Below are 24,440 nucleotides of genomic sequence, written 5' to 3' on the forward strand. Positions count from 1 at the left end.
CAGCCTGCGCAAAACCCTGTCCATGAATGCGTGGGAGACACGGTCGAACGCCTTCTCCTGATCTAAGCTGACCAGGGCGGCGCGGCCCCCGCGGTCCTGGATGTAATGGACCGTGTCTCTCACAAGGGCAAGGCTGTCGGCAATCCTGCGGCCAGGAATGCTGCAGGTCTGGTCCGGATGGACGATCTGCCCCATGACAGGTTTCAGCCTGTTGGCCAGCACCTTGGCGAGGATCTTGTAGTCCACGTTCAGGAGAGAGATGGGACGCCAGTTTTTCAGGTCACATCTCTCCCCCTTCCGCTTATACAAGATCGTGATCATCCCTTCCCTCAACGACTGAGGCATTCTGCCCCCCACCACCATCTCCTCGTACACCTCCAACAGGTCCGGACAGATCAGGTCACCCAGCGCTACGTAGAGCTCGGCCGGGAGACCGTCACTGCCCGGGGTCTTGCCGGGCTTAAAGGATTTAGCGGCAGAGAGCAGCTCCCCCACCGTCAAGGGATCGTCCATAGCCGCCGCACCTGCGGGATCAACAACGTTAGTGACACCTGACAGGAACCTCTCGGCGGCTTCGGGGTCGGATGACTTGGGGGCGTAGAGGTTGCTGTAGAAGTCGTGGACGACCCCCATCACTTCCTCCTTGCCGCTCCTCATGTGTCCGGTCTCATCTCGTAGCTCAGTCAGGGGCGTGTGGCCGGCATGGAGCTTCCTGAAAAAGAAAGAGTTACATTTCTCACCCTTCTCCAGGTTCTCCACCTTGGAACGAAAGACGATTCGCTTGGATTCCTCCTCAAAGTGCCTTTTCAAGCTCTTTTTGGTCTCCTCCAGCTCCTCCCTGACGTCCCAGCCACACTGGAGCAGGTCCTGCAGGGACCGCAGCTCGCGCTGCAGTTTCCTCAAGTCCCACTTCTTCGCACACGCCTGTTGTCTGCCTTTTGCCTGAAAGAAACAACGGAATTCGACTTTAACATATTCCCACCAATCGCTGATGCACTTGAACAGACATTTGTCATTTCGCCATACAAGGTAAGCATCCCTAAGTTCCTCCATGACCTCCCTCTGCTCCAACAGGGCACAATTCAACTTCCAGGAGCCCGGGCCAGGTGGGAATCCATGGCCCAGAGTCCCCCGGAATCGAATGGCCCTGTGGTCAGAGAAGAAGCAGGGGACCATAGAGTACGACACCTTTCTGACTGCTCTCGAAGTGAAGATGAAGTCTATCCGAGAACGGAGCGAGCCATCGGGGCGGCTCCACGTATAGTTTACGGAGCCGTTCCCGATGGACCCGACAACGTCCTGCAAGGATGCCTCCGTCACCATCTCAATCAGCAGTTTAGACGTCACGTCCAGGTTGGCGGATGTGCCAGAACTGCGCCCGTCCACCTCAATGGGGCAGTTGAAGTCACCACCCAACACTACTGCTCTAGTGGTGGCGAGTTCAGCCCGCAGGGCCTGGAGAACCTCCAGTCGGACATCCCTCTCAGGGGAGGCATACACGTTGATGAGCCGCACGGGCTCACCCGCCCAGGAACCGTCTGCGACAAGAAGTCTGCCACAGACGAGCTCCCGGACGGAATCAAGTGCAAAGTTACCTCCCCTGATCAGGATGGCCACCCCCGCAGACCTATTGTCGCCCCCACCAGACCAGTAGGAAGGGCCGTGAGGCCACTGCCTGGCCAGATGGTTGTAAGACCTAGAAGCAGACAAAGCACATTCCTGCAACATGTAAACATCACACCTCTGGGAATCTAAGAACGTAAGAACAGTCTGAAATCTAAACCAAGCTCTAATACTCCTCACATTAATGCAGAAGATGTTGAGATCAGCCATGGGAATAAAAAGAGAGGTTAGTTCTGATACTAGTTACCAGTCTGGTCGGACGGGTCCTCTTCTCTGGCGCCTGTCGGCTCCTGTGGCTTCTCGTAGCGCCCTTCCAAGAACTCGTCGTAGACCGTGTTGGACGGAGTGTCCAGGATTTTCTTAACCTCTGGGTCCTGCAGCAGCTCCTCCATAGATTGAGCTTGGACTGGCTCTGCTTGGACCTGCTCCACTTGGGCCTGCTCCATCACCTCCTCTCCTTCTGAAGCTTCAAGGCTCTCGCAGACCTGCTCCATCTCCTCCTCCTCATCTGAAGCTTGAGGGGTCTCGCAGGTCTCGATTATCTTTCTTTTGTGGGACTCTTCTGATACGTTGTCCCTTCCTTTCCTCTTCCTCTGTATGGTACCTGGGGGAGGAAGCACAGGAAAGTCCTCCGAAGGGCGGGCACCAGCAGCTGGAGGGGGGTTAGGTGCTGCTGGGCCAGGAGAGAAAGGAGGCTGGGTGGGGCGGGGGGCAGGAGAGAGTGCCCGGGCAGGGGAGGACGGGGCAGGGGTGGGCCGGGCAGGGGAGGACGGGGCAGGGGTGGGCCGGGCAGGGGAGGACGGGGCAGGGGGGGGCCGGGGTGGGGTACGGGGGGCAGGGGTGGGCCGGGGTGGGGTACGGGGGGGCAGGGGTGGGGCGGGATGGGGCAGGGGGGGCAGGGGTGGGGCGGGATGGGGCAGGAGGGGCGGGGGTGGGACGGGATGGGGCAGGAGGGGCGGGGGTGGGACGGGATGGGGCAGGAGGGGCAGGGGTGGGACGGGATGGGGCAGGGGTGGGACGGGATGGGGCAGGGGTGGGGCGGGATGGGGCAGGAGATGGGGCGGGAGGGGCAGGGGAGGGGCGGGACGGGGCAGGGGTGGTGGCTTTCGCCTTCTTACCCTCCTTGGTCGGCTTGGCCATCCGTGGTGTTGGCTCCGGAGCTGGGGCTGGCTTCGGTGCTCTCGCTGCCACAGATGCCCATGTTCTCTCCCTCTGGGGGCAGTCCTTGTAGCTGTGGGCTGCCAGTCCGCAGAGGTTGCAGGTCTTGCTCTTGGGGCAGTCCTTGGTCGTGTGACCTGTCACACGGCAATACCTGCAGGCATCCTCCGTACAGTCCTTGCCCTCGTGGCCCATCTTGCCACATCTCCTGCAGGTCTGCGGCATGTCCGGGTAGAAGATAAGTCCTGTGGAGTTGCCCAAGGAAAATGTCGTTGGCAGGTGCTGTAGTCCGTCTGGAGAAGCAGGGTTCTTGTTGAGTCTGACGACCACAGACCACTTGCAGGTCCAGTATCCGAGTGAGTTCAGGATGCGGGTGGGCTCCCTCACCACGGTGCAGAAGCGCTTCAGGAAGGTCGAGATGTCCGTGCCTGGGGTGTGTGGGTTCCGCATTGAGACCGTCACCCGCCTCTCCTCTCTTTGAATAAGGCAGTTGCCCACAAAGCGAGAGAAAGGGGATTCGGGACTCGCCGCTTTCACCACCTCCCAGTATCTTCTACAGGTCCCAATGGTGGCAAAGGTGATGTAGAAGATTCCCGAAAAGAAGGTTGCTATTCCCAGGGTGTCAGCCGTGGGGAAGCCTTGATCCGCCAGCATCTTCTTGCAGAACACGTCGTGGGACATGTCCGGCACCCTTCCGTCCACGGGCTTGAGCTTCAAGGCAACAGTCTGCCTCATCCAGGGCTCCAGGGTTGGAGCTTCCAGGTTAGGAATTCTGCCGCCCTTCTGCCTTGCCGTGGTGGAGGTTGAAGCTTGCTGTGGTTGGGGCTGGACCTCCAGGCCTTGCCCTGCAGCCTCCTGGGTGGACTTGCTGGTTGAGGCCATGGCTTCTTCCAGCAGGCTCTTTTCCGCTTCCTTGCTTGCTTGTGGAGAGAGGCTTCGCAAAGTCTTCTTTCCCGGGTGGGAGGAGCTATGCAGATCCGGTCCCGGTGGGAGGAGCTATGCAAATCCTTCTCCAGAGGCAGCGAGTTTCTTCGAAAAGATTCTGCGCCGCCTTCCTCTTCGCCGCTGTTCCGGAATTCACCGCCGATTCCCTTCTTCCAGGTTCTTCGTCGGCTTCTTCCGGAGCTGCAGTCTTCAAGATCTTCTCCTTCTTCAGATGTTCCGAGGCAGGCAGGAGACGATCTTCAGGTGGTATGCTCTAGAGAAATGCGGTTCTAATAAGAACGAAAAGTACTGCAATCGTACTACGCAAAATCTCTACCACAATGCTTGGAGTTCTTCAGATCGTAGCGATCATGGTATCTCCCCTGCCAGGTAAGTAACAGATACTAACTGATAAGAACAGATACTACACTTGATCTTAGCCAAAAGGCCGAGAAGCGATAACCGTGAAAGGGGCGGGCCCAACAAGGTCCCCTTCATGGGCACTATCACTGCTTGCTGTCAGGGAGGCTGCCAGACAATTTTCCATGCACACTCTGGGCTGGGGGGCAGTCAACCACCAGTACACACAGCAGAACCTAAACCCATACCATTATTGCTAAGCAGCAAGACAGGGGCCCATTGCACTCCCACGGGGCCTTTTTAAATGCAATCCATAACCCGGATTTGCCAGGAACCCTTCTTACTCCTCCTACTTGCATGTGACACTGGGCTTAGGATCTGCATAGGAAACACACACACAAGCACACACCTACCTTTGTTGCCTGCAGATGCCTCCTTGGCTGTCCCCAAACGGTATCAAACCAACACCCACGGGAAGCTGTAAGCATAGAGGACATGCCTGCACCCCATTGGACTTACCTGTGTGGGTTAAATCCGGGTTATTTGACAACCTATGGCGGTGATGGTTCTGCTCAGGCAGAGCAGTGCTGATGCTCCTCATAAAGCTGTCGCTGCTGTGAAGGTTCTAGGTGACATCACAAATCCCTATGGTTACATACACAACAAAGCTGGGTTGTTGTTGTTTACACTCTGCAAGGCCTGTGGAAGTCAGTGACATCATAGCACTGTAGTTCTGAGGGTTCTAGATGGATGCAACAATCTCCTGTTGCTTCTATGAAGGCCATAATAGACGACATCACCAAACAGCTCCATAGTCACATACACAGCAAAGGAGAGATGTTGTTTACACCTAGTGATGTCAGTGGTATTGAGTGACATCACAGCACAGTGCTAAGGCTCCTGGGCCTGGACACAGCAGCGGCTGCAATATCTCAACGGAGAATACGTTTATATATATGTGTGTGTGTGCGCGTATATATATATATATATATATATATATATATATATATATATATATTTCTCCGCCGAAATCACTTTTAAACCCATTTCCACCTTTTTTTCCCTTCTCTTCCTCTTACTTTTTTTTCACGTTTTTTTACGTTTTTCTCCTTTTCGCCTCTTTTCTGGGCGTATTATTCTTCTTTTTCTTCTTTTTTTTCGTCTAATGCATACCCCATCAGTGCAGCAATGCTTATTCAATACCGCCAGCAGATGGAGACACTGGGGGATAATTTTCTAAGGATTTATACTGATTTTTCCTGTCTGAATTTGTCGCACAGAAAGTTGCAGGCCAAATATGTGTGACATTTCTGCGACTTTAGCTTCTAGAGCATTTTTACAACATTATACATAGGTGCTGAATACATAAAAAGCGACTGTTCAGCGACAGACAAGTCGCATCGGCTGAAAGTAGGCCAGAATGTCAGTCCATGTTGGAGCAGGTTTAGATACAGTCTAAAGTATAGATCTCAAAGTCTGTGCACAGAATTTAGCAAGGGCCTCGCACCTTCTGATGCATCAGGTAGGTGCACAATAGCATAGCCTAACCCTCTGTACTTTGGTCTATATTGATGCGGGACATAGACAGCCAGCTGATGACCAATCCATTAGTGCAATGGATGGCTGGAAGCATTTGTCTTTGCCTTTGCAATACCACAGAAGCAATGCATGGTCAATGTACAGCAATGACACACCTGTGTGAACAGCCAGGAGACCCCCCCCCCATGTTATGTTACATAGTTACATAGTTAGTACGGTCGAAAAAAGACATATGTCCATCAAGTTCAACCAGGGAATTAAGGGGTAGGGGTGTGGCGCGATATTGGGGAAGGGATGAGATTTTATATTTCTTCATAAGCATTAATCTTATTTTGTCAATTAGGAACATTCAGCACCCACCCGCTATCAAGGCAGCTGCCTATCATGTCATGCCCTACCTGCACAGGTGTGCTGGCTACTCAAATGATCCAATTAAGGAGGCCATTTAGTCAGCAGCAGCAGAAGTCCTGTGCCTGGACGCTCCAACAGCGGCCAGACACAAGCAGAAGCAGCAGAAGCAGCAGCAGCAGCACCACCTTTTGTTTTTTGGCTGCAGCAGCAAGGCCCACAGGGCTGGCTAGCTGGCTAGCCAGCAAGCAGGTAGCAATGAAAGTAGGAATCTTTCTTTTTAACCCTGTAAGGGGGTGGTGCACTGTACCCGAAGATACTGCCATATCGGGTCAATGCATAGGGCGACGGAAGCAAGCTTCGAAATCGGCCCCCGTTCTCAAAAATCCATTTAATATATGGTCCCCAGATAGGGGACGTATCAGATATTAAACTGATAAGAACAGATACTACACTTGATCTTAGCCAAAAGGCCGAGAAGCGATAACCGTGAAAGGGGCGGGCCCAACAAGGTCCCCTTCATGGGCACTATCACTGCTTGCTGTCAGGGAGGCTGCCAGACAATTTTCCATGCACACTCTGGGCTGGGGGGCAGTCAACCACCAGTACACACAGCAGAACCTAAACCCATACCATTATTGCTAAGCAGCAAGACAGGGGCCCATTGCACTCCCACGGGGCCTTTTTAAATGCAATCCATAACCCGGATTTGCCAGGAACCCTTCTTACTCCTCCTACTTGCATGTGACACTGGGCTTAGGATCTGCATAGGAAACACACACACAAGCACACACCTACCTTTGTTGCCTGCAGATGCCTCCTTGGCTGTCCCCAAACGGTATCAAACCAACACCCACGGGAAGCTGTAAGCATAGAGGACATGCCTGCACCCCATTGGACTTACCTGTGTGGGTTAAATCCGGGTTATTTGACAACCTATGGCGGTGATGGTTCTGCTCAGGCAGAGCAGTGCTGATGCTCCTCATAAAGCTGTCGCTGCTGTGAAGGTTCTAGGTGACATCACAAATCCCTATGGTTACATACACAACAAAGCTGGGTTGTTGTTGTTTACACTCTGCAAGGCCTGTGGAAGTCAGTGACATCATAGCACTGTAGTTCTGAGGGTTCTAGATGGATGCAACAATCTCCTGTTGCTTCTATGAAGGCCGTAATAGACGACATCACCAAACAGCTCCATAGTCACATACACAGCAAAGGAGAGATGTTGTTTACACCTAGTGATGTCAGTGGTATTGAGTGACATCACAGCACAGTGCTAAGGCTCCTGGGCCTGGACACAGCAGCGGCTGCAATATCTCAACGGAGAATACGTTTATATATATGTGTGTGTGTGCGCGTATATATATATATATATATATATATATATATATATATATATTTCTCCGCCGAAATCACTTTTAAACCCATTTCCACCTTTTTTTCCCTTCTCTTCCTCTTACTTTTTTTTCACGTTTTTTTACGTTTTTCTCCTTTTCGCCTCTTTTCTGGGCGTATTATTCTTCTTTTTCTTCTTTTTTTTCGTCTAATGCATACCCCATCAGTGCAGCAATGCTTATTCAATACCGCCAGCAGATGGAGACACTGGGGGATAATTTTCTAAGGATTTATACTGATTTTTCCTGTCTGAATTTGTCGCACAGAAAGTTGCAGGCCAAATATGTGTGACATTTCTGCGACTTTAGCTTCTAGAGCATTTTTACAACATTATACATAGGTGCTGAATACATAAAAAGCGACTGTTCAGCGACAGACAAGTCGCATCGGCTGAAAGTAGGCCAGAATGTCAGTCCATGTTGGAGCAGGTTTAGATACAGTCTAAAGTATAGATCTCAAAGTCTGTGCACAGAATTTAGCAAGGGCCTCGCACCTTCTGATGCATCAGGTAGGTGCACAATAGCATAGCCTAACCCTCTGTACTTTGGTCTATATTGATGCGGGACATAGACAGCCAGCTGATGACCAATCCATTAGTGCAATGGATGGCTGGAAGCATTTGTCTTTGCCTTTGCAATACCACAGAAGCAATGCATGGTCAATGTACAGCAATGACACACCTGTGTGAACAGCCAGGAGACCCCCCCCCCCCCATGTTATGTTACATAGTTACATAGTTAGTACGGTCGAAAAAAGACATATGTCCATCAAGTTCAACCAGGGAATTAAGGGGTAGGGGTGTGGCGCGATATTGGGGAAGGGATGAGATTTTATATTTCTTCATAAGCATTAATCTTATTTTGTCAATTAGGAACATTCAGCACCCACCCGCTATCAAGGCAGCTGCCTATCATGTCATGCCCTACCTGCACAGGTGTGCTGGCTACTCAAATGATCCAATTAAGGAGGCCATTTAGTCAGCAGCAGCAGAAGTCCTGTGCCTGGACGCTCCAACAGCGGCCAGACACAAGCAGAAGCAGCAGAAGCAGCAGCAGCAGCACCACCTTTTGTTTTTTGGCTGCAGCAGCAAGGCCCACAGGGCTGGCTAGCTGGCTAGCCAGCAAGCAGGTAGCAATGAAAGTAGGAATCTTTCTTTTTAACCCTGTAAGGGGGTGGTGCACTGTACCCGAAGATACTGCCATATCGGGTCAATGCATAGGGCGACGGAAGCAAGCTTCGAAATCGGCCCCCGTTCTCAAAAATCCATTTAATATATGGTCCCCAGATAGGGGACGTATCAGATATTAAACTGATAAGAACAGATACTACACTTGATCTTAGCCAAAAGGCCGAGAAGCGATAACCGTGAAAGGGGCGGGCCCAACAAGGTCCCCTTCATGGGCACTATCACTGCTTGCTGTCAGGGAGGCTGCCAGACAATTTTCCATGCACACTCTGGGCTGGGGGGCAGTCAACCACCAGTACACACAGCAGAACCTAAACCCATACCATTATTGCTAAGCAGCAAGACAGGGGCCCATTGCACTCCCACGGGGCCTTTTTAAATGCAATCCATAACCCGGATTTGCCAGGAACCCTTCTTACTCCTCCTACTTGCATGTGACACTGGGCTTAGGATCTGCATAGGAAACACACACACAAGCACACACCTACCTTTGTTGCCTGCAGATGCCTCCTTGGCTGTCCCCAAACGGTATCAAACCAACACCCACGGGAAGCTGTAAGCATAGAGGACATGCCTGCACCCCATTGGACTTACCTGTGTGGGTTAAATCCGGGTTATTTGACAACCTATGGCGGTGATGGTTCTGCTCAGGCAGAGCAGTGCTGATGCTCCTCATAAAGCTGTCGCTGCTGTGAAGGTTCTAGGTGACATCACAAATCCCTATGGTTACATACACAACAAAGCTGGGTTGTTGTTGTTTACACTCTGCAAGGCCTGTGGAAGTGAGTGACATCATAGCACTGTAGTTCTGAGGGTTCAAGATGGATGCAACAATCTCCTGTTGATTCTATGAAGGCCGTAATAGACGACATCACCAAACAGCTCCATAGTCACATACACAGCAAAGGAGAGATGTTGTTTACACCTAGTGATGTCAGTGGTATTGAGTGACATCACAGCACAGTGCTAAGGCTCCTGGGCCTGGACACAGCAGCGGCTGCAATATCTCAACGGAGAATACGTTTATATCTATGTGTGTGTGTGCGCATATATATATATATATATATATATATATATATATATATATATATATTTCTCCGCCGAAATCACTTTTAAACCCATTTCCACCTTTTTTTCCCTTCTCTTCCTCTTACTTTTTTTTCAAGTTTTTTTACGTTTTTCTCCTTTTCGCCTCTTTTCTGGGCGTATTATTCTTCTTTTTCTTCTTTTTTTTCGTCTAATGCATACCCCATCAGTGCAGCAATGCTTATTCAATACCGCCAGCAGATGGAGACACTGGGGGATAATTTTCTAAGGATTTATACTGATTTTTCCTGTCTGAATTTGTCGCACAGAAAGTTGCAGGCCAAATATGTGTGACATTTCTGCGACTTTAGCTTCTAGAGCATTTTTACAACATTATACATAGGTGCTGAATACATAAAAAGCGACTGTTCAGCGACAGACAAGTCGCATCGGCTGAAAGTAGGCCAGAATGTCAGTCCATGTTGGAGCAGGTTTAGATACAGTCTAAAGCATAGATCTCAAAGTCTGTGCACAGAATTTAGCAAGGGCCTCGCACCTTCTGATGCATCAGGTAGGTGCACAATAGCATAGCCTAACCCTCTGTACTTTGGTCTATATTGATGCGGGACATAGACAGCCAGCTGATGACCAATCCATTAGTGCAATGGATGGCTGGAAGCATTTGTCTTTGCCTTTGCAATACCACAGAAGCAATGCATGGTCAATGTACAGCAATGACACACCTGTGTGAACAGCCAGGAGACCCCCCCCCCCATGTTATGTTACATAGTTACATAGTTAGTACGGTCGAAAAAAGACATATGTCCATCAAGTTCAACCAGGGAATTAAGGGGTAGGGGTGTGGCGCGATATTGGGGAAGGGATGAGATTTTATATTTCTTCATAAGCATTAATCTTATTTTGTCAATTAGGAACATTCAGCACCCACCCGCTATCAAGGCAGCTGCCTATCATGTCATGCCCTACCTGCACAGGTGTGCTGGCTACTCAAATGATCCAATTAAGGAGGCCATTTAGTCAGCAGCAGCAGAAGTCCTGTGCCTGGACGCTCCAACAGCGGCCAGACACAAGCAGAAGCAGCAGAAGCAGCAGCAGCAGCAGCACCACCTTTTGTTTTTTGGCTGCAGCAGCAAGGCCCACAGGGCTGGCTAGCTGGCTAGCCAGCAAGCAGGTAGCAATGAAAGTAGGAATCTTTCTTTTTAACCCTGTAAGGGGGTGGTGCACTGTACCCGAAGATACTGCCATATCGGGTCAATGCATAGGGCGACGGAAGCAAGCTTCGAAATCGGCCCCCGTTCTCAAAAATCCATTTAATATATGGTCCCCAGATAGGGGACGTATCAGATATTAAACTGATAAGAACAGATACTACACTTGATCTTAGCCAAAAGGCCGAGAAGCGATAACCGTGAAAGGGGCGGGCCAAACAAGGTCCCCTTCATGGGCACTATCACTGCTTGCTGTCAGGGAGGCTGCCAGACAATTTTCCATGCACACTCTGGGCTGGGGGGCAGTCAACCACCAGTACACACAGCAGAACCTAAACCCATACCATTATTGCTAAGCAGCAAGACAGGGGCCCATTGCACTCCCACGGGGCCTTTTTAAATGCAATCCATAACCCGGATTTGCCAGGAACCCTTCTTACTCCTCCTACTTGCATGTGACACTGGGCTTAGGATCTGCATAGGAAACACACACACAAGCACACACCTACCTTTGTTGCCTGCAGATGCCTCCTTGGCTGTCCCCAAACGGTATCAAACCAACACCCACGGGAAGCTGTAAGCATAGAGGACATGCCTGCACCCCATTGGACTTACCTGTGTGGGTTAAATCCGGGTTATTTGACAACCTATGGCGGTGATGGTTCTGCTCAGGCAGAGCAGTGCTGATGCTCCTCATAAAGCTGTCGCTGCTGTGAAGGTTCTAGGTGACATCACAAATCCCTATGGTTACATACACAACAAAGCTGGGTTGTTGTTGTTTACACTCTGCAAGGCCTGTGGAAGTCAGTGACATCATAGCACTGTAGTTCTGAGGGTTCTAGATGGATGCAACAATCTCCTGTTGCTTCTATGAAGGCCATAATAGACGACATCACCAAACAGCTCCATAGTCACATACACAGCAAAGGAGAGATGTTGTTTACACCTAGTGATGTCAGTGGTATTGAGTGACATCACAGCACAGTGCTAAGGCTCCTGGGCCTGGACACAGCAGCGGCTGCAATATCTCAACGGAGAATACGTTTATTTATATGTGTGTGTGTGCGCGTATATATATATATATATATATATATATATATATATATATATATATTTCTCCGCCGAAATCACTTTTAAACCCATTTCCACCTTTTTTTCCCTTCTCTTCCTCTTACTTTTTTTTCACGTTTTTTTACGTTTTTCTCCTTTTCGCCTCTTTTCTGGGCGTATTATTCTTCTTTTTCTTCTTTTTTTTCGTCTAATGCATACCCCATCAGTGCAGCAATGCTTATTCAATACCGCCAGCAGATGGAGACACTGGGGGATAATTTTCTAAGGATTTATACTGATTTTTCCTGTCTGAATTTGTCGCACAGAAAGTTGCAGGCCAAATATGTGTGACATTTCTGCGACTTTAGCTTCTAGAGCATTTTTACAACATTATACATAGGTGCTGAATACATAAAAAGCGACTGTTCAGCGACAGACAAGTCGCATCGGCTGAAAGTAGGCCAGAATGTCAGTCCATGTTGGAGCAGGTTTAGATACAGTCTAAAGTATAGATCTCAAAGTCTGTGCACAGAATTTAGCAAGGGCCTCGCACCTTCTGATGCATCAGGTAGGTGCACAATAGCATAGCCTAACCCTCTGTACTTTGGTCTATATTGATGCGGGACATAGACAGCCAGCTGATGACCAATCCATTAGTGCAATGGATGGCTGGAAGCATTTGTCTTTGCCTTTGCAATACCACAGAAGCAATGCATGGTCAATGTACAGCAATGACACACCTGTGTGAACAGCCAGGAGACCCCCCCCCCATGTTATGTTACATAGTTACATAGTTAGTACGGTCGAAAAAAGACATATGTCCATCAAGTTCAACCAGGGAATTAAGGGGTAGGGGTGTGGCGCGATATTGGGGAAGGGATGAGATTTTATATTTCTTCATAAGCATTAATCTTATTTTGTCAATTAGGAACATTCAGCACCCACCCGCTATCAAGGCAGCTGCCTATCATGTCATGCCCTACCTGCACAGGTGTGCTGGCTACTCAAATGATCCAATTAAGGAGGCCATTTAGTCAGCAGCAGCAGAAGTCCTGTGCCTGGACGCTCCAACAGCGGCCAGACACAAGCAGAAGCAGCAGAAGCAGCAGCAGCAGCAGCACCACCTTTTGTTTTTTGGCTGCAGCAGCAAGGCCCACAGGGCTGGCTAGCTGGCTAGCCAGCAAGCAGGTAGCAATGAAAGTAGGAATCTTTCTTTTTAACCCTGTAAGGGGGTGGTGCACTGTACCCGAAGATACTGCCATATCGGGTCAATGCATAGGGCGACGGAAGCAAGCTTCGAAATCGGCCCCCGTTCTCAAAAATCCATTTAATATATGGTCCCCAGATAGGGGACGTATCAGATATTAAACTGATAAGAACAGATACTACACTTGATCTTAGCCAAAAGGCCGAGAAGCGATAACCGTGAAAGGGGCGGGCCCAACAAGGTCCCCTTCATGGGCACTATCACTGCTTGCTGTCAGGGAGGCTGCCAGACAATTTTCCATGCACACTCTGGGCTGGGGGGCAGTCAACCACCAGTACACACAGCAGAACCTAAACCCATACCATTATTGCTAAGCAGCAAGACAGGGGCCCATTGCACTCCCACGGGGCCTTTTTAAATGCAATCCATAACCCGGATTTGCCAGGAACCCTTCTTACTCCTCCTACTTGCATGTGACACTGGGCTTAGGATCTGCATAGGAAACACACACACAAGCACACACCTACCTTTGTTGCCTGCAGATGCCTCCTTGGCTGTCCCCAAACGGTATCAAACCAACACCCACGGGAAGCTGTAAGCATAGAGGACATGCCTGCACCCCATTGGACTTACCTGTGTGGGTTAAATCCGGGTTATTTGACAACCTATGGCGGTGATGGTTCTGCTCAGGCAGAGCAGTGCTGATGCTCCTCATAAAGCTGTCGCTGCTGTGAAGGTTCTAGGTGACATCACAAATCCCTATGGTTACATACACAACAAAGCTGGGTTGTTGTTGTTTACACTCTGCAAGGCCTGTGGAAGTCAGTGACATCATAGCACTGTAGTTCTGAGGGTTCTAGATGGATGCAACAATCTCCTGTTGCTTCTATGAAGGCCATAATAGACGACATCACCAAACAGCTCCATAGTCACATACACAGCAAAGGAGAGATGTTGTTTACACCTAGTGATGTCAGTGGTATTGAGTGACATCACAGCACAGTGCTAAGGCTCCTGGGCCTGGACACAGCAGCGGCTGCAATATCTCAACGGAGAATACGTTTATATATATGTGTGTGTGTGCGCGTATATATATATATATATATATATATATATATATATATTTCTCCGCCGAAATCACTTTTAAACCCATTTCCACCTTTTTTTCCCTTCTCTTCCTCTTACTTTTTTTTCACGTTTTTTTACGTTTTTCTCCTTTTCGCCTCTTTTCTGGGCGTATTATTCTTCTTTTTCTTCTTTTTTTTCGTCTAATGCATACCCCATCAGTGCAGCAATGCTTATTCAATACCGCCAGCAGATGGAGACACTGGGGGATAATTTTCTAAGGATTTATACTGATTTTTCCTGTCTGAATTTGTCGCACAGAAAGTTGCAGGCCAAATATGTGTGACATTTCTGCGACTTTAGCTTCTAGAGCATTTTTACAACATTATACATAGGTGCTGAATACATAAAAAGCGACTGTTCAGCGACAGACAAGTCGCATCGGCTGAAAGTAGGCCAGAATGTCAGTCCATGTTGGAGCAGGTTTAGATACAGTCTAAAGTATAGATCTCAAAGTCTGTGCACAGAATTTAGCAAGGGCCTCGCACCTTCTGATGCATCAGGTAGGTGCACAATAGCATAGCCTAACCCTCTGTACTTTGGTCTATATTGATGCGGGACATAGACAGCCAGCTGATGACCAATCCATTAGTGCAATGGATGGCTGGAAGCATTTGTCTTTGCCTTTGCAATACCACAGAAGCAATGCATGGTCAATGTACAGCAATGACACACCTGTGTGAACAGCCAGGAGACCCCCCCCCCCCCATGTTATGTTACATAGTTACATAGTTAGTACGGTCGAAAAAAGACATATGTCCATCAAGTTCAACCAGGGAATTAAGGGGTAGGGGTGTGGCGCGATATTGGGGAAGGGATGAGATTTTATATTTCTTCATAAGCATTAATCTTATTTTGTCAATTAGGAACATTCAGCACCCACCCGCTATCAAGGCAGCTGCCTATCATGTCATGCCCTACCTGCACAGGTGTGCTGGCTACTCAAATGATCCAATTAAGGAGGCCATTTAGTCAGCAGCAGCAGAAGTCCTGTGCCTGGACGCTCCAACAGCGGCCAGACACAAGCAGAAGCAGCAGAAGCAGCAGCAGCAGCACCACCTTTTGTTTTTTGGCTGCAGCAGCAAGGCCCACAGGGCTGGCTAGCTGGCTAGCCAGCAAGCAGGTAGCAATGAAAGTAGGAATCTTTCTTTTTAACCCTGTAAGGGGGTGGTGCACTGTACCCGAAGATACTGCCATATCGGGTCAATGCATAGGGCGACGGAAGCAAGCTTCGAAATCGGCCCCCGTTCTCAAAAATCCATTTAATATATGGTCCCCAGATAGGGGACGTATCAGATATTAAACTGATAAGAACAGATACTACACTTGATCTTAGCCAAAAGGCCGAGAAGCGATAACCGTGAAAGGGGCGGGCCCAACAAGGTCCCCTTCATGGGCACTATCACTGCTTGCTGTCAGGGAGGCTGCCAGACAATTTTCCATGCACACTCTGGGCTGGGGGGCAGTCAACCACCAGTACACACAGCAGAACCTAAACCCATACCATTATTGCTAAGCAGCAAGACAGGGGCCCATTGCACTCCCACGGGGCCTTTTTAAATGCAATCCATAACCCGGATTTGCCAGGAACCCTTCTTACTCCTCCTACTTGCATGTGACACTGGGCTTAGGATCTGCATAGGAAACACACACACAAGCACACACCTACCTTTGTTGCCTGCAGATGCCTCCTTGGCTGTCCCCAAACGGTATCAAACCAACACCCACGGGAAGCTGTAAGCATAGAGGACATGCCTGCACCCCATTGGACTTACCTGTGTGGGTTAAATCCGGGTTATTTGACAACCTATGGCGGTGATGGTTCTGCTCAGGCAGAGCAGTGCTGATGCTCCTCATAAAGCTGTCGCTGCTGTGAAGGTTCTAGGTGACATCACAAATCCCTATGGTTACATACACAACAAAGCTGGGTTGTTGTTGTTTACACTCTGCAAGGCCTGTGGAAGTCAGTGACATCATAGCACTGTAGTTCTGAGGGTTCTAGATGGATGCAACAATCTCCTGTTGCTTCTATGAAGGCCATAATAGACGACATCACCAAACAGCTCCATAGTCACATACACAGCAAAGGAGAGATGTTGTTTACACCTAGTGATGTCAGTGGTATTGAGTGACATCACAGCACAGTGCTAAGGCTCCTGGGCCTGGACACAGCAGCGGCTGCAATATCTCAACGGAGAATACGTTTATATATATGTGTGTGTGTGCGCGTATATATATATATATATATATATATATATATATATATATATATATTTCTCCGCCGAAATCACTTTTAAACCCATTTCCACCTTTTTTTCCCTTCTCTTCCTCTTACTTTTTTTTCACGTTTTTTTACGTTTTTCTCCTTTTCGCCTCTTTTCTGGGCGTATTATTCTTCTTTTTCTTCTTTTTTTTCGTCTAATGCATACCCCATCAGTGCAGCAATGCTTATTCAATACCGCCAGCAGATGGAGACACTGGGGGATAATTTTCTAAGGATTTATACTGATTTTTCCTGTCTGAATTTGTCGCACAGAAAGTTGCAGGCCAAATATGTGTGACATTTCTGCGACTTTAGCTTCTAGAGCATTTTTACAACATTATACATAGGTGCTGAATACATAAAAAGCGACTGTTCAGCGACAGACAAGTCGCATCGGCTGAAAGTAGGCCAGAATGTCAGTCCATGTTGGAGCAGGTTTAGATACAGTCTAAAGTATAGATCTCAAAGTCTGTGCACAGAATTTAGCAAGGGCCTCGCACCTTCTGATGCATCAGGTAGGTGCACAATAGCATAGCCTAACCCTCTGTACTTTGGTCTATATTGATGCGGGACATAGACAGCCAGCTGATGACCAATCCATTAGTGCAATGGATGGCTGGAAGCATTTGTCTTTGCCTTTGCAATACCACAGAAGCAATGCATGGTCAATGTACAGCAATGACACACCTGTGTGAACAGCCAGGAGACCCCCCCCCCCCCATGTTATGTTACATAGTTACATAGTTAGTACGGTCGAAAAAAGACATATGTCCATCAAGTTCAACCAGGGAATTAAGGGGTAGGGGTGTGGCGCGATATTGGGGAAGGGATGAGATTTTATATTTCTTCATAAGCATTAATCTTATTTTGTCAATTAGGAACATTCAGCACCCACCCGCTATCAAGGCAGCTGCCTATCATGTCATGCCCTACCTGCACAGGTGTGCTGGCTACTCAAATGATCCAATTAAGGAGGCCATTTAGTCAGCAGCAGCAGAAGTCCTGTGCCTGGACGCTCCAACAGCGGCCAGACACAAGCAGAAGCAGCAGAAGCAGCAGCAGCAGCACCACCTTTTGTTTTTTGGCTGCAGCAGCAAGGCCCACAGGGCTGGCTAGCTGGCTAGCCAGCAAGCAGGTAGCAATGAAAGTAGGAATCTTTCTTTTTAACCCTGTAAGGGGGTGGTGCACTGTACCCGAAGATACTGCCATATCGGGTCAATGCATAGGGCGACGGAAGCAAGCTTCGAAATCGGCCCCCGTTCTCAAAAATCCATTTAATATATGGTCCCCAGATAGGGGACGTATCAGATATTAAACTGATAAGAACAGATACTACACTTGATCTTAGCCAAAAGGCCGAGAAGCGATAACCGTGAAAGGGGCGGGCCCAACAAGGTCCCCTTCATGGGCACTATCACTGCTTGCTGTCAGGGAGGCTGCCAGACAATTTTCCATGCACACTCTGGGCTGGGGGGCAGTCAACCACCAGTACACACAGCAGAACCTAAACCCATACCATTATTGCTAAGCAGCAAGACAGGGGCCCATTGCACTCCCACGGGGCCTTTTTAAATGCAATCCATAACCCGGATTTGCCAGGAACCCTTCTTACTCCTCCTACTTGCATGTGACACTGGGCTTAGGATCTGCATAGGAAACACACACACAAGCACACACCTACCTTTGTTGCCTGCAGATGCCTCCTTGGCTGTCCCCAAACGGTATCAAACCAACACCCACGGGAAGCTGTAAGCATAGAGGACATGCCTGCACCCCATTGGACTTACCTGTGTGGGTTAAATCCGGGTTATTTGACAACCTATGGCGGTGATGGTTCTGCTCAGGCAGAGCAGTGCTGATGCTCCTCATAAAGCTGTCGCTGCTGTGAAGGTTCTAGGTGACATCACAAATCCCTATGGTTACATACACAACAAAGCTGGGTTGTTGTTGTTTACACTCTGCAAGGCCTGTGGAAGTCAGTGACATCATAGCACTGTAGTTCTGAGGGTTCTAGATGGATGCAACAATCTCCTGTTGCTTCTATGAAGGCCATAATAGACGACATCACCAAACAGCTCCATAGTCACATACACAGCAAAGGAGAGATGTTGTTTACACCTAGTGATGTCAGTGGTATTGAGTGACATCACAGCACAGTGCTAAGGCTCCTGGGCCTGGACACAGCAGCGGCTGCAATATCTCAACGGAGAATACGTTTATATATATGTGTGTGTGTGCGCGTATATATATATATATATATATATATATATATATATTTCTCCGCCGAAATCACTTTTAAACCCATTTCCACCTTTTTTTTTCCCTTCTCTTCCTCTTACTTTTTTTTTCACGTTTTTTTACGTTTTTCTCCTTTTCGCCTCTTTTCTGGGCGTATTATTCTTCTTTTTCTTCTTTTTTTTCGTCTAATGCATACCCCATCAGTGCAGCAATGCTTATTCAATACCGCCAGCAGATGGAGACACTGGGGGATAATTTTCTAAGGATTTTATACTGATTTTTCCTGTCTGAATTTGTCGCACAGAAAGTTGCAGGCCAAATATGTGTGACATTTCTGCGACTTTAGCTTCTAGAGCATTTTTACAACATTATACATAGGTGCTGAATACATAAAAAGCGACTGTTCAGCGACAGACAAGTCGCATCGGCTGAAAGTAGGCCAGAATGTCAGTCCATGTTGGAGCAGGTTTAGATACAGTCTAAAGTATAGATCTCAAAGTCTGTGCACAGAATTTAGCAAGGGCCTCGCACCTTCTGATGCATCAGGTAGGTGCACAATAGCATAGCCTAACCCTCTGTACTTTGGTCTATATTGATGCGGGACATAGACAGCCAGCTGATGACCAATCCATTAGTGCAATGGATGGGCTGGAAGCATTTGTCTTTGCCTTTGCAATACCACAGAAGCAATGCATGGTCAATGTACAGCAATGACACACCTGTGTGAACAGCCAGGAGACCCCCCCCCCCCCATGTTATGTTACATAGTTACATAGTTAGTACGGTCGAAAAAAGACATATGTCCATCAAGTTCAACCAGGGAATTAAGGGGTAGGGGTGTGGCGCGATATTGGGAAGGGATGAGATTTTATATTTCCTTCATAAGCATTAATCTTATTTTGTCAATTAGGAACATTCAGCACCCACCCGCTATCAAGGCAGCTGCCTATCATGTCATGCCCTACCTGCACAGGTGTGCTGGCTACTCAAATGATCCAATTAAGGAGGCCATTTAGTCAGCAGCAGCAGAAGTCCTGTGCCTGGACGCTCCAACAGCGGCCAGACACAAGCAGAAGCAGCAGAAGCAGCAGCAGCAGCACCACCTTTTGTTTTTTGGCTGCAGCAGCAAGGCCCACAGGGCTGGCTAGCTGGCTAGCCAGCAAGCAGGTAGCAATGAAAGTAGGAATCTTTCTTTTTAACCCTGTAAGGGGGGTGGTGCACTGTACCCGAAGATACTGCCATATCGGGTCAATGCATAGGGCGACGGAAGCAAGCTTCGAAATCGGCCCCCGTTCTCAAAAATCCATTTAATATATGGTCCCCAGATAGGGGACGTATCAGATATTAAACTGATAAGAACAGATACTACACTTGATCTTAGCCAAAAGGCCGAGAAGCGATAACCGTGAAAGGGGCGGGCCCAACAAGGTCCCCTTCATGGGCACTATCACTGCTTGCTGTCAGGGAGGCTGCCAGACAATTTTCCATGCACACTCTGGGCTGGGGGGCAGTCAACCACCAGTACACACAGCAGAACCTAAACCCATACCATTATTGCTAAGCAGCAAGACAGGGGCCCATTGCACTCCCACGGGGCCTTTTTAAATGCAATCCATAACCCGGATTTGCCAGGAACCCTTCTTACTCCTCCTACTTGCATGTGACACTGGGCTTAGGATCTGCATAGGAAACACACACACAAGCACACACCTACCTTTGTTGCCTGCAGATGCCTCCTTGGCTGTCCCCAAACGGTATCAAACCAACACCCACGGGAAGCTGTAAGCATAGAGGACATGCCTGCACCCCATTGGACTTACCTGTGTGGGTTAAATCCGGGTTATTTGACAACCTATGGCGGTGATGGTTCTGCTCAGGCAGAGCAGTGCTGATGCTCCTCATAAAGCTGTCGCTGCTGTGAAGGTTCTAGGTGACATCACAAATCCCTATGGTTACATACACAACAAAGCTGGGTTGTTGTTGTTTACACTCTGCAAGGCCTGTGGAAGTCAGTGACATCATAGCACTGTAGTTCTGAGGGTTCTAGATGGATGCAACAATCTCCTGTTGCTTCTATGAAGGCCATAATAGACGACATCACCAAACAGCTCCATTAGTCACATACACAGCAAAGGAGAGATGTTGTTTACACCTAGTGATGTCAGTGGTATTGAGTGACATCACAGCACAGTGCTAAGGCTCCTGGGCCTGGACACAGCAGCGGCTGCAATATCTCAACGGAGAATACGTTTATATATATGTGTGTGTAGTGCGCGTATATATATATATATATATATATATATATATATATATATATATATTTCTCCGCCGAAATCACTTTTAAACCCATTTCCACCCTTTTTTCCCTTCTCTTCCTCTTACTTTTTTTTCACGTTTTTTTACGTTTTTCTCCTTTTCGCCTCTTTTCTGGGCGTATTATTCTTCTTTTTCTTCTTTTTTTTCGTCTAATGCATACCCCATCAGTGCAGCAATGCTTATTCAATACCGCCAGCAGATGGAGACACTGGGGGATAATTTTCTAAGGATTTATACTGATTTTTCCTGTCTGAATTTGTCGCACAGAAAGTTGCAGGCCAAATATGTGTGACATTTCTGCGACTTTAGCTTCTAGAGCATTTTTACAACATTATACATAGGTGCTGAATACATAAAAAGCGACTGTTCAGCGACAGACAAGTCGCATCGGCTGAAAGTAGGCCAGATTTCAGTCCATGTTGGAGCAGGTTTAGATACAGTCTAAAGTATAGATCTCAAAGTCTGTGCACAGAATTTAGCAAGGGCCTCGCACCTTCTGATGCATCAGGTAGGTGCACAATAGCATAGCCTAACCCTCTGTACTTTGGTCTATATTGATGCGGGGACATAGACACCCAGCTGATGACCAATCCATTAGTGCAATGGATGGCTGGAAGCATTTGTCTTTGCCTTTGCAATACCACAGAAGCAATGCATGGTCAATGTACAGCAATGACACACCTGTGTGAACAGCCAGGAGACCCCCCCCCCCCCATGTTATGTTACATAGTTACATAGTTAGTACGGTCGAAAAAAGACATATGTCCATCAAGTTCAACCAGGGAATTAAGGGGTAGGGGTGTGGCGCGATATTGGGGGAAGGGATGAGATTTTATATTTCTTCATAAGCATTAATCTTATTTTGTCAATTAGGAACATTCAGCACCCACCCGCTAATCAAGGCAGCTGCCTATCATGTCATGCCCTACCTGCACAGGTGTGCTGGCTACTCAAATGATCCAATTAAGGAGGCCATTTAGTCAGCAGCAGCAGAAGTCCTGTGCCTGGACGCTCCAACAGCGGCCAGACACAAGCAGAAGCAGCAGAAGCAGCAGCAGCAGCACCACCTTTTGTTTTTTGGCTGCAGCAGCAAGGCCCACAGGGCTGGCTAGCTGGCTAGCCAGCAAGCAGGTAGCAATGAAAGTAGGAATCTTTCTTTTTAACCCTGTAAGGGGGTGGTGCACTGTACCCGAAGATACTGCCATATCGGGTCAATGCATAGGGCGACGGAAGCAAGCTTCGAAATCGGCCCCCGTTCTCAAAAATCCATTTAATATATGGTCCCCAGATAGGGGACGTATCAGATATTAAACTGATAAGAACAGATACTACACTTGATCTTAGCCAAAAGGCCGAGAAGCGATAACCGTGAAAGGGGCGGGCCCAACAAGGTCCCCTTCATGGGCACTATCACTGCTTGCTGTCAGGGAGGCTGCCAGACAATTTTCCATGCACACTCTGGGCTGGGGGGCAGTCAACCACCAGTACACACAGCAGAACCTAAACCCATACCATTATTGCTAAGCAGCAAGACAGGGGCCCATTGCACTCCCACGGGGCCTTTTTAAATGCAATCCATAACCCGGATTTGCCAGGAACCCTTCTTACTCCTCCTACTTGCATGTGACACTGGGCTTAGGATCTGCATAGGAAACACACACACAAGCACACACCTACCTTTGTTGCCTGCAGATGCCTCCTTGGCTGTCCCCAAACGGTATCAAACCAACACCCACGGGAAGCTGTAAGCATAGAGGACATGCCTGCACCCCATTGGACTTACCTGTGTGGGTTAAATCCGGGTTATTTGACAACCTATGGCGGTGATGGTTCTGCTCAGGCAGAGCAGTGCTGATGCTCCTCATAAAGCTGTCGCTGCTGTGAAGGTTCTAGGTGACATCACAAATCCCTATGGTTACATACACAACAAAGCTGGGTTGTTGTTGTTTACACTCTGCAAGGCCTGTGGAAGTCAGTGACATCATAGCACTGTAGTTCTGAGGGTTCTAGATGGATGCAACAATCTCCTGTTGCTTCTATGAAGGCCATAATAGACGACATCACCAAACAGCTCCATAGTCACATACACAGCAAAGGAGAGATGTTGTTTACACCTAGTGATGTCAGTGGTATTGAGTGACATCACAGCACAGTGCTAAGGCTCCTGGGCCTGGACACAGCAGCGGCTGCAATATCTCAACGGAGAATACGTTTATATCTATGTGTGTGTGTGCGCGTATATATATATATATATATATATATATATATATATATTTCTCCGCCGAAATCACTTTTAAACCCATTTCCACCTTTTTTTCCCTTCTCTTCCTCTTACTTTTTTTTCACGTTTTTTTTACGTTTTTCTCCTTTTCGCCTCTTTTCTGGGCGTATTATTCTTCTTTTTCTTCTTTTTTTTCGTCTAATGCATACCCCATCAGTGCAGCAATGCTTATTCAATACCGCCAGCAGATGGAGACACTGGGGGATAATTTTCTAAGGATTTATACTGATTTTTCCTGTCTGAATTTGTCGCACAGAAAGTTGCAGGCCAAATATGTGTGACATTTCTGCGACTTTAGCTTCTAGAGCATTTTTACAACATTATACATAGGTGCTGAATACATAAAAAGCGACTGTTCAGCGACAGACAAGTCAGCATCGGCTGAAAGTAGGCCAGAATGTCAGTCCATGTTGGAGCAGGTTTAGATACAGTCTAAAGTATAGATCTCAAAGTCTGTGCACAGAATTTAGCAAGGGCCTCGCACCTTCTGATGCCATCAGGTAGGTGCACAATAGCATAGCCTAACCCTCTGTACTTTGGTCTATATTGATGCGGGACATAGACAGCCAGCTGATGACCAATCCATTAGTGCAATGGAATGGCTGGAAGCATTTGTCTTTGCCTTTGCAATACCACAGAAGCAATGCATGGTCAATGTACAGCAATGACACACCTGTGTGAACAGCCAGGAGACCCCCCCCCCCCATGTTATGTTACATAGTTACATAGTTAGTACGGTCGAAAAAAGACATATGTCCATCAAGTTCAACCAGGGAATTAAGGGGTAGGGGTGTGGCGCGATATTGGGGAAGGGATGAGATTTTATATTTCTTCATAAGCATTAATCTTATTTTGTCAATTAGGAACATTCAGCACCCACCCGCTATCAAGGCAGCTGCCTATCATGTCATGCCCTACCTGCACAGGTGTGCTGGCTACTCAAATGATCCAATTAAGGAGGCCATTTAGTCAGCAGCAGCAGAAGTCCTGTGCCTGGACGCTCCAACAGCGGCCAGACACAAGCAGAAGCAGCAGAAGCAGCAGCAGCAGCAGCACCACCTTTTGTTTTTTGGCTGCAGCAGCAAGGCCCACAGGGCTGGCTAGCTGGCTAGCCAGCAAGCAGGTAGCAATGAAAGTAGGATCTTTCTTTTTAACCCTGTAAGGGGGTGGTG

General features: G+C 48.2%; 8 non-coding genes and 1 pseudogene across 8 annotated transcripts; all 9 read right to left on the reverse strand.

Moving 5' to 3' along the window:
* Nucleotides 1-3,987: 3,987 nt before the first annotated feature.
* LOC130346498 (U2 spliceosomal RNA) lies at nt 3,988-4,165 on the reverse strand (annotated as a pseudogene).
* A 2,081-nt stretch (nt 4,166-6,246) lies between these two features.
* Nucleotides 6,247-6,437, reverse strand: LOC130346540 (U2 spliceosomal RNA). The gene has a single exon (XR_008884732.1). It is a non-coding gene; the product is annotated as a U2 spliceosomal RNA (small nuclear RNA).
* Nucleotides 6,438-8,517: 2,080 nt separating this feature from the next.
* LOC130346542 (U2 spliceosomal RNA) lies at nt 8,518-8,708 on the reverse strand. The gene has a single exon (XR_008884734.1). It is a non-coding gene; the product is annotated as a U2 spliceosomal RNA (small nuclear RNA).
* Nucleotides 8,709-10,793: 2,085 nt separating this feature from the next.
* Nucleotides 10,794-10,984, reverse strand: LOC130346543 (U2 spliceosomal RNA). The gene has a single exon (XR_008884735.1). It is a non-coding gene; the product is annotated as a U2 spliceosomal RNA (small nuclear RNA).
* Nucleotides 10,985-13,068: 2,084 nt separating this feature from the next.
* On the reverse strand, nt 13,069-13,259 carry LOC130346544 (U2 spliceosomal RNA). The gene has a single exon (XR_008884736.1). It is a non-coding gene; the product is annotated as a U2 spliceosomal RNA (small nuclear RNA).
* A 2,076-nt stretch (nt 13,260-15,335) lies between these two features.
* Nucleotides 15,336-15,526, reverse strand: LOC130346545 (U2 spliceosomal RNA). Its single transcript, XR_008884737.1, has one exon. It is a non-coding gene; the product is annotated as a U2 spliceosomal RNA (small nuclear RNA).
* A 2,084-nt stretch (nt 15,527-17,610) lies between these two features.
* Nucleotides 17,611-17,801, reverse strand: LOC130346546 (U2 spliceosomal RNA). Its single transcript, XR_008884738.1, has one exon. It is a non-coding gene; the product is annotated as a U2 spliceosomal RNA (small nuclear RNA).
* Nucleotides 17,802-19,881: 2,080 nt separating this feature from the next.
* Nucleotides 19,882-20,072, reverse strand: LOC130346547 (U2 spliceosomal RNA). Its single transcript, XR_008884739.1, has one exon. It is a non-coding gene; the product is annotated as a U2 spliceosomal RNA (small nuclear RNA).
* A 2,088-nt stretch (nt 20,073-22,160) lies between these two features.
* On the reverse strand, nt 22,161-22,351 carry LOC130346548 (U2 spliceosomal RNA). Its single transcript, XR_008884740.1, has one exon. It is a non-coding gene; the product is annotated as a U2 spliceosomal RNA (small nuclear RNA).
* Between the last annotated feature and the right edge of the window lie 2,089 nt (nt 22,352-24,440).

This window comes from Hyla sarda, unplaced genomic scaffold (genome assembly GCF_029499605.1).
Source record: "Hyla sarda isolate aHylSar1 unplaced genomic scaffold, aHylSar1.hap1 scaffold_793, whole genome shotgun sequence".
NCBI classification, from domain to species: Eukaryota; Metazoa; Chordata; class Amphibia; order Anura; family Hylidae; genus Hyla; species Hyla sarda.